This window comes from Anomaloglossus baeobatrachus, chromosome 3, assembly GCF_048569485.1.
Source record: "Anomaloglossus baeobatrachus isolate aAnoBae1 chromosome 3, aAnoBae1.hap1, whole genome shotgun sequence".
NCBI lineage: Eukaryota > Metazoa > Chordata > Amphibia > Anura > Aromobatidae > Anomaloglossus > Anomaloglossus baeobatrachus.
In genome coordinates, this window is record NC_134355.1 from 653,042,092 (window position 1) to 653,055,139 (window position 13,048).

At 42.3% G+C, this 13,048-nt stretch overlaps 4 long non-coding RNA genes across 4 annotated transcripts; all 4 read left to right on the forward strand.

Moving 5' to 3' along the window:
• The first annotated feature begins 796 nt into the window (after window positions 1–796).
• Window positions 797–1,443, forward strand: LOC142295710 (uncharacterized). Its single transcript, XR_012751529.1, has 3 exons — window positions 797–1,070; window positions 1,154–1,264; window positions 1,352–1,443. It is a non-coding gene; the product is annotated as an uncharacterized LOC142295710 (long non-coding RNA).
• Window positions 1,444–1,791: 348 nt separating this feature from the next.
• Window positions 1,792–2,415, forward strand: LOC142295711 (uncharacterized). The gene is made up of 3 exons (XR_012751530.1): window positions 1,792–1,867; window positions 2,010–2,105; window positions 2,190–2,415. It is a non-coding gene; the product is annotated as an uncharacterized LOC142295711 (long non-coding RNA).
• A 3,921-nt stretch (window positions 2,416–6,336) lies between these two features.
• Window positions 6,337–7,130, forward strand: LOC142295712 (uncharacterized). Its single transcript, XR_012751531.1, has 3 exons — window positions 6,337–6,393; window positions 6,477–6,587; window positions 6,676–7,130. It is a non-coding gene; the product is annotated as an uncharacterized LOC142295712 (long non-coding RNA).
• A 1,584-nt stretch (window positions 7,131–8,714) lies between these two features.
• Window positions 8,715–12,419, forward strand: LOC142295713 (uncharacterized). Its single transcript, XR_012751532.1, has 4 exons — window positions 8,715–8,825; window positions 11,361–11,682; window positions 11,766–11,876; window positions 11,965–12,419. It is a non-coding gene; the product is annotated as an uncharacterized LOC142295713 (long non-coding RNA).
• Window positions 12,420–13,048: the final 629 nt, after the last annotated feature.

The window sequence follows — 13,048 nt, forward strand, 5'->3', positions numbered from 1 at the left end:
TACTCAGCCAGTCTCTTATCAATCGTACCTTGTGAGAAGTGGTAATCCACAATGTCCCTGATCCGATCACGTATTTGAGAAGTAGGGTCTCTAGGAACGGGCAAATAGGTAGAGCTGTCACGTAATTGCCTGTAAATCTCGGAAAGATAATATGTTTTGTCAAGAATGACAATAGAACCCCCTTTGTCGGCTGGTTTAATTACTATACTTTTATTATCTTTGAGTCCCCTGATGGCTTTGTCTTCCTCAGGAGTATTGTTAAGTAAACACAAATCAACCATTAGATGTAAGCAGCTTTTACTACCCATCCCCCATCACTTTGACACTTTCCATCACACAGTAGCCCAACTGAGATTCCAGGTCATTGAGCATGTTCCATTAATGCGCAGGGGCGGTGATAGGGTCCGCAGACTCAAAGAAAGAGAAGCATTCTGGATTTTCACACTGGGTACTCTGGAACCCCGTGGGTTGAACAGAGAATATGAGGTTCATCTGTGATACACTTAATACATTCAGGATCTGGTTGTGGTCCTCTTTGATTCCTGTCCATAGAAACCTCTCTATTTTTATGTTTCGTATGTTTTTGTATGTTATCTACCCACATGTTCACAGCTATATAATACGTAACATCATTATATGAAAGTGATTTTAGATTTAGATCCATGGCAATTAAAAAGGTACTTGATGTTGTTTTTTTTTTTTTTTCTTCCCTGTCAGATGCCTACTAATCTGTTTTTCTTCCTTTTAGGCTCCTTTCACCACGTGATTTCTACACACCACTGGTTCACTCTTCTGTCCTAGCGGTCACATGAAAGGCACTTACTCCCTCACATCACGGAGGTCTGTATACCACTCCTCACCGTATAATGTAGCGACACACAGTGTCCAGCAGTCCACAGTGTGATATAGCGCCGCAGTACCAATTCTCACCACTACCGTCCCTATGCAAGACATAACAAAGGAGGAAGTCAGCTTCACCTGCAGCTGATCTTCTCATTTAACCCTGCATTTAAGACAGCGTTAGTGCACAGACCAGCGCAGCAGCCAGCCACTTTCTCCACTGGACACAGGTCTGTATCACCCCATACATCGGGCTTCCCTAACATGACTTCCTCATTTCGCTCACCCATAATCTATGTCTCTACAACTATAGGTTCCCTTTGCTCCTCATGGGTCTTTTTGACCGTTCCATTTCCAAGCAACCCCCCTGGGAATAACCTACTGCACAGGGCATTGTCTTCACACAGGCTGTTTCATTTCAGAGGTACTGTTATTTGATTCACCCATTTTGCTTATGGTTGAGAAATTGTTGGCATACCATTGCATTAGCCTTTGTTTCTTATGTCATAAGTCCGCAACGAATATAGGACACTGATATTGGCAATCAGGATAACTCCTGCTATCCCACTACCACCTTTAACAAGGACTCCTATACAATTCCTCCTCACGGCTGTTTATAGATTGTGAGTAAGCGCGAGTCATTTCCTATGGAGGTTTTACCTCACCTTATGCTGCATATTTTGTGGAACTGCTTATTCAAAGAGATTTTTTTCTCTCTTATAGAATATTAACCTGCACCATTATGGGCTATATGTTTTAAAGCAAGTATAGGAGACTTGCATTACCCACTGGATAACTTGTGCCAATTCCAGATCAGTTTCACTGGTTTCCGGATACATATTATATCTTGTACACCTTCCCACGCCGGTTGACAGGTAGTGAACATAGTATAATTATCCTTACATACACGTTTCTCCACTTACTGATATGCTCACTCCATCTTCCTCTATTAGGCTGTCTCCTCCCGGATGAGACTGGCGCTGTACCTATACGGTAGCCACTGAAACTCTTTATCTCTATTGGACAGGTACCTTTTCTTATACATATCTTATACATCTCTCCTTACCCTGAGAACTTTTTTCCCCCCCTCTTCCCCTCCCTCCTCCCCTCTCCCTTTCCACAATCTTTTCTCTTCTTTTACATTTCACTCTTCTTTTACTTATATCTAGCTTTGACATGTGATCTTCTACCCTGGTAATATACCATTACATGATTTCCTTAAGACTTTGACTGGCTGACCCCGACTTTCAATCGTTTAGTCACAGGTACCCACAAATCACTCAATAGTCGTGTACATGTCATGATTCACTGCATGATTTTTAATACGATTATCCTGTTTTTTCACCTAGTGCTCACACGCACCAATCATTCTCTCCTTTTGAGTGGTGACTCGTATCGCTCCTTTTCGAGTAGTGTTCATATATTGACTCCTCTGCCTCATAGGTATGTGCATTTGTTCGTCTCTTCATACATACGCATGATAAACTTTCAGTTTGCACACAAATTTCTTCGGATGAAGTCCTAATCTTCTCCCTGGGTATATATATGCTATTACCCCATATGTTTGTACTTTTTTCACCCTGCAACTGTAATGCGTGTTACATGTTCTTTTTTGTACATTGTATATAAGTGACCGGAGCTGTGTCTCCTGCTAATTATCTCTTGTGTTATGTATTAATTTTGTTTTTATGTTTTCTTTATAGTCTGATATATTCTCTTGATAAAGGTCAAGGTGTGACCGAAACGTTGAGATAAGACTATTACACAATAAAAAACATCAAAGATACCCAGACATTGTTTTCTTTCTTCTTGGAGTGCCGGGGATAATTTTGGAGTTGAGTTGATTGTTTCTCCAGAGCACCCGAATATATATAGTGAGCCAGGTCTATACGATTTATTGGACTTTATTTTTTCCTGGGCTCCTATAATCCGCGTTTTTTCACATCAATGTCTTTCAATACTTTTTCATATGCTAATGAAGAGGTGACCAATATTCTTTCCAGAGTCACCACACCACGCACATTTTTATCAGTTCCTACTGAAGAGATTCGTACTCGAGACTATGAAAAGGAATTAAAGAGATACACAGCCCTGGATTTACATTGCGCTACATTAGCGGAGTACCACAAAGTACAAAGAATCCCGAGAGGCCTCAGAGTACCCCTCCGTCCCACCTTATTTTCGGATAACTCCGAGTATTGTACCAAGTATGAAAGTATCTTAAACAAATGTTCGATGGACGTAATCATATTGACCATTGAATTTCTCCAGAAAGAGATAAGTGAGTTGGAACCCAAAATTAAATCCATTGAAGATCAATTTTCTAACACCTTACCAAGTGCCGAATGGGACAGACTGAGACAGAAAACTAAGGAGTCTATTGACGCCTTCCAGAAGAACTTACAAGAACGCAAACGAACTAAGTTCATCAGGGACCAAGAGGATTACCTCAAAGATCGTGTCTACAGGTGGCGTTCACAGGACATTAATCCTCCCCGCCGCTCCAATTTTTACAGATTCTCGGCCTCCTCTGGTTCTGACAGTGACTCCTATCCCACGTCATCCAATCGTTTTTTAGAGGCCAGACACACCCCAGGAGAAAAACGAGGAGGAGCCAGAGGAAGACCAGGTCACTTCCCTCGCATGCAGACTCGATCTCAGGTATGACCATTGCAAATGATAACATTGGTGATAACTTGGTGTTTAACATCTCATCATATAATCTTTCACCCATTGAGTCACAGGTGTTGCAAAGAGGTCTCTCGTTTTGTCCTACCCCTAAGTTCAATCCCTTTCAGTTAGATCAGGAGATGAGACGCTTTTTCAGGAATCTTCGTCTTAAAGCCCATTTTGCCTCCTCAGAGGGAGACACAACCCCTGAGGATGTAAGTCAAGGTTCTGGCACATTCAGTCTCAGGGATCTTAAACTCAGTCTCACTAGTACCTTTCATCCCCCCAGATCATATCATCCCGTTGAGACCTATATTTCTCTGGTCTCCAATGACATGAATAGCATTTTGAAGGATATTGATAAGGGTCAGTATAAGATCAGACATAACAATACTCCTGAGGAAGACAAAGCCATCAGGGGACTCAAAGATAATAAAAGTATAGTAATTAAACCAGCCGACAAAGGGGGTTCTATTGTCATTCTTGACAAAACATATTATCTTTCCGAGATTTACAGGCAATTACGTGACAGCTCTACCTATTTGCCCGTTCCTAGAGACCCTACTTCTCAAATACGTGATCGGATCAGGGACATTGTGGATTACCACTTCTCACAAGGTACGATTGATAAGAGACTGGCTGAGTATCTTATCAAATCTAACCCCGTAACACCCGTCTTCTATGTTCTACCTAAGATCCACAAGAATTTACAGCAACCTCCCGGACGACCCATTGTAGCCTCCACCGAATCGATTCTTTCACCATTGGCCATTTCCTTAGATAAAATTCTCACACCACTAATTCCTGTGATACCGTCATACCTGAAGGACACGTCCGATTTTCTTTCTCACATCAGGTCCTTCACTTCTCTGCCCCCCAACTGTCTTCTGGTAACATTTGATGTAGATAGTCTCTACACAAGCATAGCACACAGTGATGGCATTAAAGCCGTCAACTGGTTTTTGGAACTTTATGGGTCATTGTCCCCTCTACAACACTCATTTTGTCTTGAGCTTCTGCAACTAGTATTGGGTAATAACTTCTTCCTCTTCGAGGATCAGTTTTATATGCAGCAACGTGGTACAGCAATGGGTTCTAACGTAGTGCCCCCGTACGCAAATATCTACATGGCGCATTTCGAGGATACATTTGTGTACAATCACTCACTTTGGAAACAACATGCCATTGGATGGAGGAGATATATTGATGACATTTTCGTAATTTGGCAAGGTGATCCTCTATCCCTAGACACCTTTCATCAATATATCTCTTCCGCCCGTCCGGGACTTACCTTCACGGTACACAGCGATCCCTTCCAAATCAACTTTCTGGACACCCTCGTCATCTTATCCTCTGAAGGGACCATTACAACCGATCTATACGTCAAAGCACTGACAAAAACAGCCTCTTGCTGTATTCAAGCTGCCACCCTCCACACATCAAAAAATCACTACCCATTTCACAGCATAAGAGAGTGGAAAGGATCGTTTCTGACCCTCAGACACAATCATCTAGGTTTCGTGAGATGGGAGAGAAATTCCTCTCACGAGGCTACCCTTCCTCTGTGGCCTTTAACCGTACAACCCGTGCCCGCGATGATGGTGCCAATACCCCACGAATCCATTGTGTCCAGACATATCACCCTTTTGCGCCACTTTTTAAGGAGATCATTACAAGACATTGGCCATTGTTACAGAAGGCTTACCCTTCCATCAAGGAGTTCGGGAAGCTCCCGATTTTTTGTCACAAACGAGCAAGGAACTTGAGGGATAGTCTGATTAAAGCCGACATAGGGTCGTCCATTTCACCACGACAGACCTTCTTGGGACCACCCAAAACTGGTAATTTTCCATGTCTACACTGTCTTCAATGTAATAATCTTACCAAGGGCAATAAATTCACACATCCTCATACTGGCAAAAACTTTACTATTAGAGGGTACCATACTTGTGAGTCTTCTTATGTGGTGTACTTGATCAAGTGTCCTTGCGGTCTCGGATATGTTGGGGAGACTACCCAACATATCCGAGACCGCATAAGTAAACACAAATCAACCATTAGATGTAAGCAGCTTTTACTACCCATCCCCCATCACTTTGACACTTTCCATCACACAGTAGCCCAACTGAGATTCCAGGTCATTGAGCATGTTCCATTAATGCGCAGGGGCGGTGATAGGGTCCGCAGACTCAAAGAAAGAGAAGCATTCTGGATTTTCACACTGGGTACTCTGGAACCCCGTGGGTTGAACCGAGAATATGAGGTTCATCTGTGATACACTTAATACATTCAGGATCTGGTTGTGGTCCTCTTTGATTCCTGTCCATAGAAACCTCTCTATTTTTATGTTTCGTATGTTTTTGTATGTTATCTACCCACATGTTCACAGCTATATAATACATAACATCATTATATGAAAGTGATTTTAGATTTAGATCCATGGCAATTAAAAAGGTACTTGTTGTTGTTTTTTTAATTCTTTGTACTCCTGTCTATTTTAAGGGTTTTTTTTTTTTTTCTTCCCTGTCAGATGCCTACTAATCTGTTTTTCTTCCTTTTAGGCTCCTTTCACCACGTGATTTCTACACACCACTGGTTCACTCTTCTGTCCTAGCGGTCACATGAAAGGCACTTACTCCCTCACATCACGGAGGTCTGTATACCACTCCTCACCGTATAATGTAGCGACACACAGTGTCCAGCAGTCCACAGTGTGATATAGCGCCGCAGTACCAATTCTCACCACTACCGTCCCTATGCAAGACATAACAAAGGAGGAAGTCAGCTTCACCTGCAGCTGATCTTCTCATTTAACCCTGCATTTAAGACAGCGTTAGTTCACAGACCAGCGCAGCAGCCAGCCACTTTCTCCACTGGACACAGGTCTGTATCACCCCATACATCGGGCTTCCCTAACATGACTTCCTCATTTCGCTCACCCATAATCTATGTCTCTACAACTATAGGTTCCCTTTGCTCCTCATGGGTCTTTTTGACCGTTCCATTTCCAAGCAACCCCCCTGGGAATAACCTACTGCACAGGGCATTGTCTTCACACAGGCTGTTTCATTTCAGAGGTACTGTTATTTGATTCACCCATTTTTGCTTATGGTTGAGAAATTGTTGGCATACCATTGCATTAACCTTTGTTTCTTATGTCATAAGTCCGCAACGAATATAGGACACTGATATTGGCAATCAGGATAACTCCTGCTATCCCACTACCACCTTTAACAAGGACTCCTATACAATTCCTCCTCACGGCTGTTTATAGATTGTGAGTAAGCGCGAGTCATTTCCTATGGAGGTTTTACCTCACCTTATGCTGCATATTTTGTGGAACTGCTTATTCAAAGAGATTTTTTTCTCTCTTATAGAATATTAACCTGCGCCATTATGGGCTATATGTTTTAAAGCAAGTATAGGAGACTTGCATTACCCACTGGATAACTTGTGCCAATTCCAGATCAGTTTCACTGGTTTCCGGATACATATTATATCCTGTACACCTTCCCACGCCGGTTGACAGGTAGTGAACATAGTATAATTATCCTTACATACACGTTTCTCCACTTACTGATATGTTCACTCCATCTTCCTCTATTAGGCTGTCTCCTCCCGGATGAGATTGGTGCTGTACCTATACGGTAGCCACTGAAACTCTTTATCTCTATTGGACAGGTACCTTTTCTTATACATATCTTATACATCTCTCCTTACCCTGAGAACTTTTTTCCCCCCCTCTTCCCCTCCCTCCTCCCCTCTCCCTTTCCACAATCTTTTCTCTTCTTTTACATTTCACTCTTCTTTTACTTATATCTAGCTTTGACATGTGATCTTCTACCCTGGTAATATACCATTACATGATTTCCTTAAGACTTTGACTGGCTGACCCCGACTTTCAATCGTTTAGTCACAGGTACCCACAAATCACTCAATAGTCGTGTACATGTCATGATTCACTGCATGATTTTTAATACGATTATCCTGTTTTTTCACCTAGTGCTCACACGCACCAATCATTCTCTCCTTTTGAGTGGTGACTCGTATCACTCCTTTTCGAGTAGTGTTCATATATTGACTCCTCTGCCTCATAGGTATGTGCATTTGTTCGTCTCTTCATACATACGCATGATAAACTTTCAGTTTGCACACAAATTTCTTCGGATGATGTCCTAATCTTCTCCCTGGGTATATATATGCTATTACCCCATATGTTTGTACTTTTTTCACCCTGCAACTGTAATGTGTGTTACATGTTCTTTTTTGTACATTGTATATAAGTGACCGGAGCTGTGTCTCCTGGTAATTATCTCTTGTGTTATGTATTAATTTTGTTTTTATGTTTTCTTTATAGTCTGATATATTCTCTTGATAAAGGTCAAGGTGTGACCGAAACGTTGAGATAAGACTATTACACAATAAAAAACATCAAAGATACCCAGACATTGTTTTCTTTCTTCTTGGAGTGCCGGGGATAATTTTGGAGTTGAGTTGATTGTTTCTCCAGAGCACCCGAATGTATATAGTGAGCCAGGTCTATACGATTTATTGGACTTTATTTTTTCCTGGGCTCCTATAATCCGCGTTTTTTCACATCAATGTCTTTCAATACTTTTTCATATGCTAATGAAGAGGTGACCAATATTCTTTCCAGAGTCACCACACCACGCACATTTTTATCAGTTCCTACTGAAGAGATTCGTACTCGAGACTATGAAAAGGAATTAAAGAGATACACAGCCCTGGATTTACATTGCGCTACATTAGCGGAGTACCACAAAGTACAAAGAATCCCGAGAGGCCTCAGAGTACCCCTCCGTCCCACCTTATTTTCGGATAACTCCGAGTATTGTACCAAGTATGAAAGTATCTTAAACAAATGTTCGATGGACGTAATCATATTGACCATTGAATTTCTCCAGAAAGAGATAAGTGAGTTGGAACCCAAAATTAAATCCATTGAAGATCAATTTTCTAACACCTTACCAAGTGCCGAATGGGACAGACTGAGACAGAAAACTAAGGAGTCTATTGACGCCTTCCAGAAGAACTTACAAGAACGCAAACGAACTAAGTTCATCAGGGACCAAGAGGATTACCTCAAAGATCGTGTCTACAGGTGGCGTTCACAGGACATTAATCCTCCCCGCCGCTCCAATTTTTACAGATTCTCGGCCTCCTCTGGTTCTGACAGTGACTCCTATCCCACGTCATCCAATCGTTTTTTAGAGGCCAGACACACCCCAGGAGAAAAACGAGGAGGAGCCAGAGGAAGACCAGGTCACTTCCCTCGCATGCAGACTCGATCTCAGGTATGACCATTGCAAATGATAACATTGGTGATAACTTGGTGTTTAACATCTCATCATATAATCTTTCACCCATTGAGTCACAGGTGTTGCAAAGAGGTCTCTCGTTTTGTCCTACCCCTAAGTTCAATCCCTTTCAGTTAGATCAGGAGATGAGACGCTTTTTCAGGAATCTTCGTCTTAAAGCCCATTTTGCCTCCTCAGAGGGAGACACAACCCCTGAGGATGTAAGTCAAGGTTCTGGCACATTCAGTCTCAGGGATCTTAAACTCAGTCTCACTAGTACCTTTCATCCCCCCAGATCATATCATCCCGTTGAGACCTATATTTCTCTGGTCTCCAATGACATGAATAGCATTTTGAAGGATATTGATAAGGGTCAGTATAAGATCAGACATAACAATACTCCTGAGGAAGACAAAGCCATCAGGGGACTCAAAGATAATAAAAGTATAGTAATTAAACCAGCCGACAAAGGGGGTTCTATTGTCATTCTTGACAAAACATATTATCTTTCCGAGATTTACAGGCAATTACGCGACAGCTCTACCTATTTGCCCGTTCCTAGAGACCCTACTTCTCAAATACGTGATCGGATCAGGGACATTGTGGATTACCACTTCTCACAAGGTACGATTGATAAGAGACTGGCTGAGTATCTTATCAAATCTAACCCCGTAACACCCGTCTTCTATGTTTTACCTAAGATCCACAAGAATTTACAGCAACCTCCCGGACGACCCATTGTAGCCTCCACCGAATCGATTCTTTCACCATTGGCCATTTCTTTAGATAAAATTCTCACACCACTAATTCCTGTGATTCCGTCATACCTGAAGGACACGTCCGATTTTCTTTCTCACATCAGGTCCTTCACTTCTCTGCCCCCCAACTGTCTTCTGGTAACATTTGATGTAGATAGTCTCTACACAAGCATAGCACACAGTGATGGCATCCAAGCCGTCAACTGGTTTTTGGAACTTTATGGGTCATTGTCCCCTCTACAACACTCATTTTGTCTTGACCTTCTGCAACTAGTATTGGGTAATAACTTCTTCCTCTTCGAGGATCAGTTTTATATGCAGCAACGTGGTACAGCAATGGGTTCTAACGTAGCGCCCCCGTACGCAAATATCTACATGGCGCATTTCGAGGATACATTTGTGTACAATCACTCACTTTGGAAACAACATGCCATTGGATGGAGGAGATATATTGATGACATTTTCGTAATTTGGCAAGGTGATCCTCTATCCCTAGACACCTTTCATCAATATATCTCTTCCGCCCGTCCGGGACTTACCTTCACGGTACACAGCGATCCCTTCCAAATCAACTTTCTGGACACCCTCGTCATCTTATCCTCTGAAGGGACCATTACAACCGATCTATACGTCAAACCCACTGACAAAAACAGCCTCTTGCTGTATTCAAGCTGCCACCCTCCACACATCAAAAAATCACTACCCATTTCACAGCATAAGAGAGTGGAAAGGATCGTTTCTGACCCTCAGACACAATCATCTAGGTTTCGTGAGATGGGAGAGAAATTCCTCTCACGAGGCTACCCTTCCTCTGTGGCCTTTAACCGTACAACCCGTGCCCGCGATGATGGTGCCAATACCCCACGAATCCATTGTGTCCAGACATATCACCCTTTTGCGCCACTTTTTAAGGAGATCATTACAAGACATTGGCCATTGTTACAGAAGGCTTACCCTTCCATCAAGGAGTTCGGGAAGCTCCCGATTTTTTGTCACAAACGAGCGAGGAACTTGAGGGATAGTCTGATTAAAGCCGACATAGGGTCGTCCATTTCACCACGACAGACCTTCTTGGGACCACCCAAAACTGGTAATTTTCCATGTCTACACTGTCTTCAATGTAATAATCTTACCAAGGGCAATAAATTCACACATCCTCATACTGGCAAAAACTTTACTATTAGAGGGTACCATACTTGTGAGTCTTCTTATGTGGTGTACTTGATCAAGTGTCCTTGCGGTCTCGGATATGTTGGGGAGACTACCCAACATATCCGAGACCGCATAAGTAAACACAAATCAACCATTAGATGTAAGCAGCTTTTACTACCCATCCCCCATCACTTTGACACTTTCCATCACACAGTAGCCCAACTGAGATTCCAGGTCATTGAGCATGTTCCATTAATGCGCAGGGGCGGTGATAGGGTCCGCAGACTCAAAGAAAGAGAAGCATTCTGGATTTTCACACTGGGTACTCTGGAACCCCGTGGGTTGAACAGAGAATATGAGGTTCATCTGTGATACACTTAATACATTCAGGATCTGGTTGTGGTCCTCTTTGATTCCTGTCCATAGAAACCTCTCTATTTTTATGTTTCGTATGTTTTTGTATGTTATCTACCCACATGTTCACAGCTATATAATACGTAACATCATTATATGAAAGTGATTTTAGATTTAGATCCATGGCAATTAAAAAGGTACTTGATGTTGTTTTTTTTTTTTTTTCTTCCCTGTCAGATGCCTACTAATCTGTTTTTCTTCCTTTTAGGCTCCTTTCACCACGTGATTTCTACACACCACTGGTTCACTCTTCTGTCCTAGCGGTCACATGAAAGGCACTTACTCCCTCACATCACGGAGGTCTGTATACCACTCCTCACCGTATAATGTAGCGACACACAGTGTCCAGCAGTCCACAGTGTGATATAGCGCCGCAGTACCAATTCTCACCACTACCGTCCCTATGCAAGACATAACAAAGGAGGAAGTCAGCTTCACCTGCAGCTGATCTTCTCATTTAACCCTGCATTTAAGACAGCGTTAGTGCACAGACCAGCGCAGCAGCCAGCCACTTTCTCCACTGGACACAGGTCTGTATCACCCCATACATCGGGCTTCCCTAACATGACTTCCTCATTTCGCTCACCCATAATCTATGTCTCTACAACTATAGGTTCCCTTTGCTCCTCATGGGTCTTTTTGACCGTTCCATTTCCAAGCAACCCCCCTGGGAATAACCTACTGCACAGGGCATTGTCTTCACACAGGCTGTTTCATTTCAGAGGTACTGCTATTTGATTCACCCATTTTTGCTTATGGTTGAGAAATTGTTGGCATACCATTGCATTAACCTTTGTTTCTTATGTCATAAGTCCGCAACGAATATAGGACACTGATATTGGCAATCAGGATAACTCCTGCTATCCCACTACCACCTTTAACAAGGACTCCTATACAATTCCTCCTCACGGCTGTTTATAGATTGTGAGTAAGCGCGAGTCATTTCCTATGGAGGTTTTACCTCACCTTATGCTGCATATTTTGTGGAACTGCTTATTCAAAGAGATTTTTTTCTCTCTTATAGAATATTAACCTGCGCCATTATGGGCTATATGTTTTAAAGCAAGTATAGGAGACTTGCATTACCCACTGGATAACTTGTGCCAATTCCAGATCAGTTTCACTGGTTTCCGGATACATATTATATCCTGTACACCTTCCCACGCCGGTTGACAGGTAGTGAACATAGTATAATTATCCTTACATACACGTTTCTCCACTTACTGATATGTTCACTCCATCTTCCTCTATTAGGCTGTCTCCTCCCGGATGAGATTGGTGCTGTACCTATACGGTAGCCACTGAAACTCTTTATCTCTATTGGACAGGTACCTTTTCTTATACATATCTTATACATCTCTCCTTACCCTGAGAACTTTTTTCCCCCCCTCTTCCCCTCCCTCCTCCCCTCTCCCTTTCCACAATCTTTTCTCTTCTTTTACATTTCACTCTTCTTTTACTTATATCTAGCTTTGACATGTGATCTTCTACCCTGGTAATATACCATTACATGATTTCCTTAAGACTTTGACTGGCTGACCCCGACTTTCAATCGTTTAGTCACAGGTACCCACAAATCACTCAATAGTCGTGTACATGTCATGATTCACTGCATGATTTTTAATACGATTATCCTGTTTTTTCACCTAGTGCTCACACGCACCAATCATTCTCTCCTTTTGAGTGGTGACTCGTATCACTCCTTTTCGAGTAGTGTTCATATATTGACTCCTCTGCCTCATAGGTATGTGCATTTGTTCGTCTCTTCATACATACGCATGATAAACTTTCAGTTTGCACACAAATTTCTTCGGATGATGTCCTAATCTTCTCCCTGGGTATATATATGCTATTACCCCATATGTTTGTACTTTTTTCACCCTGCAACTGTAATGT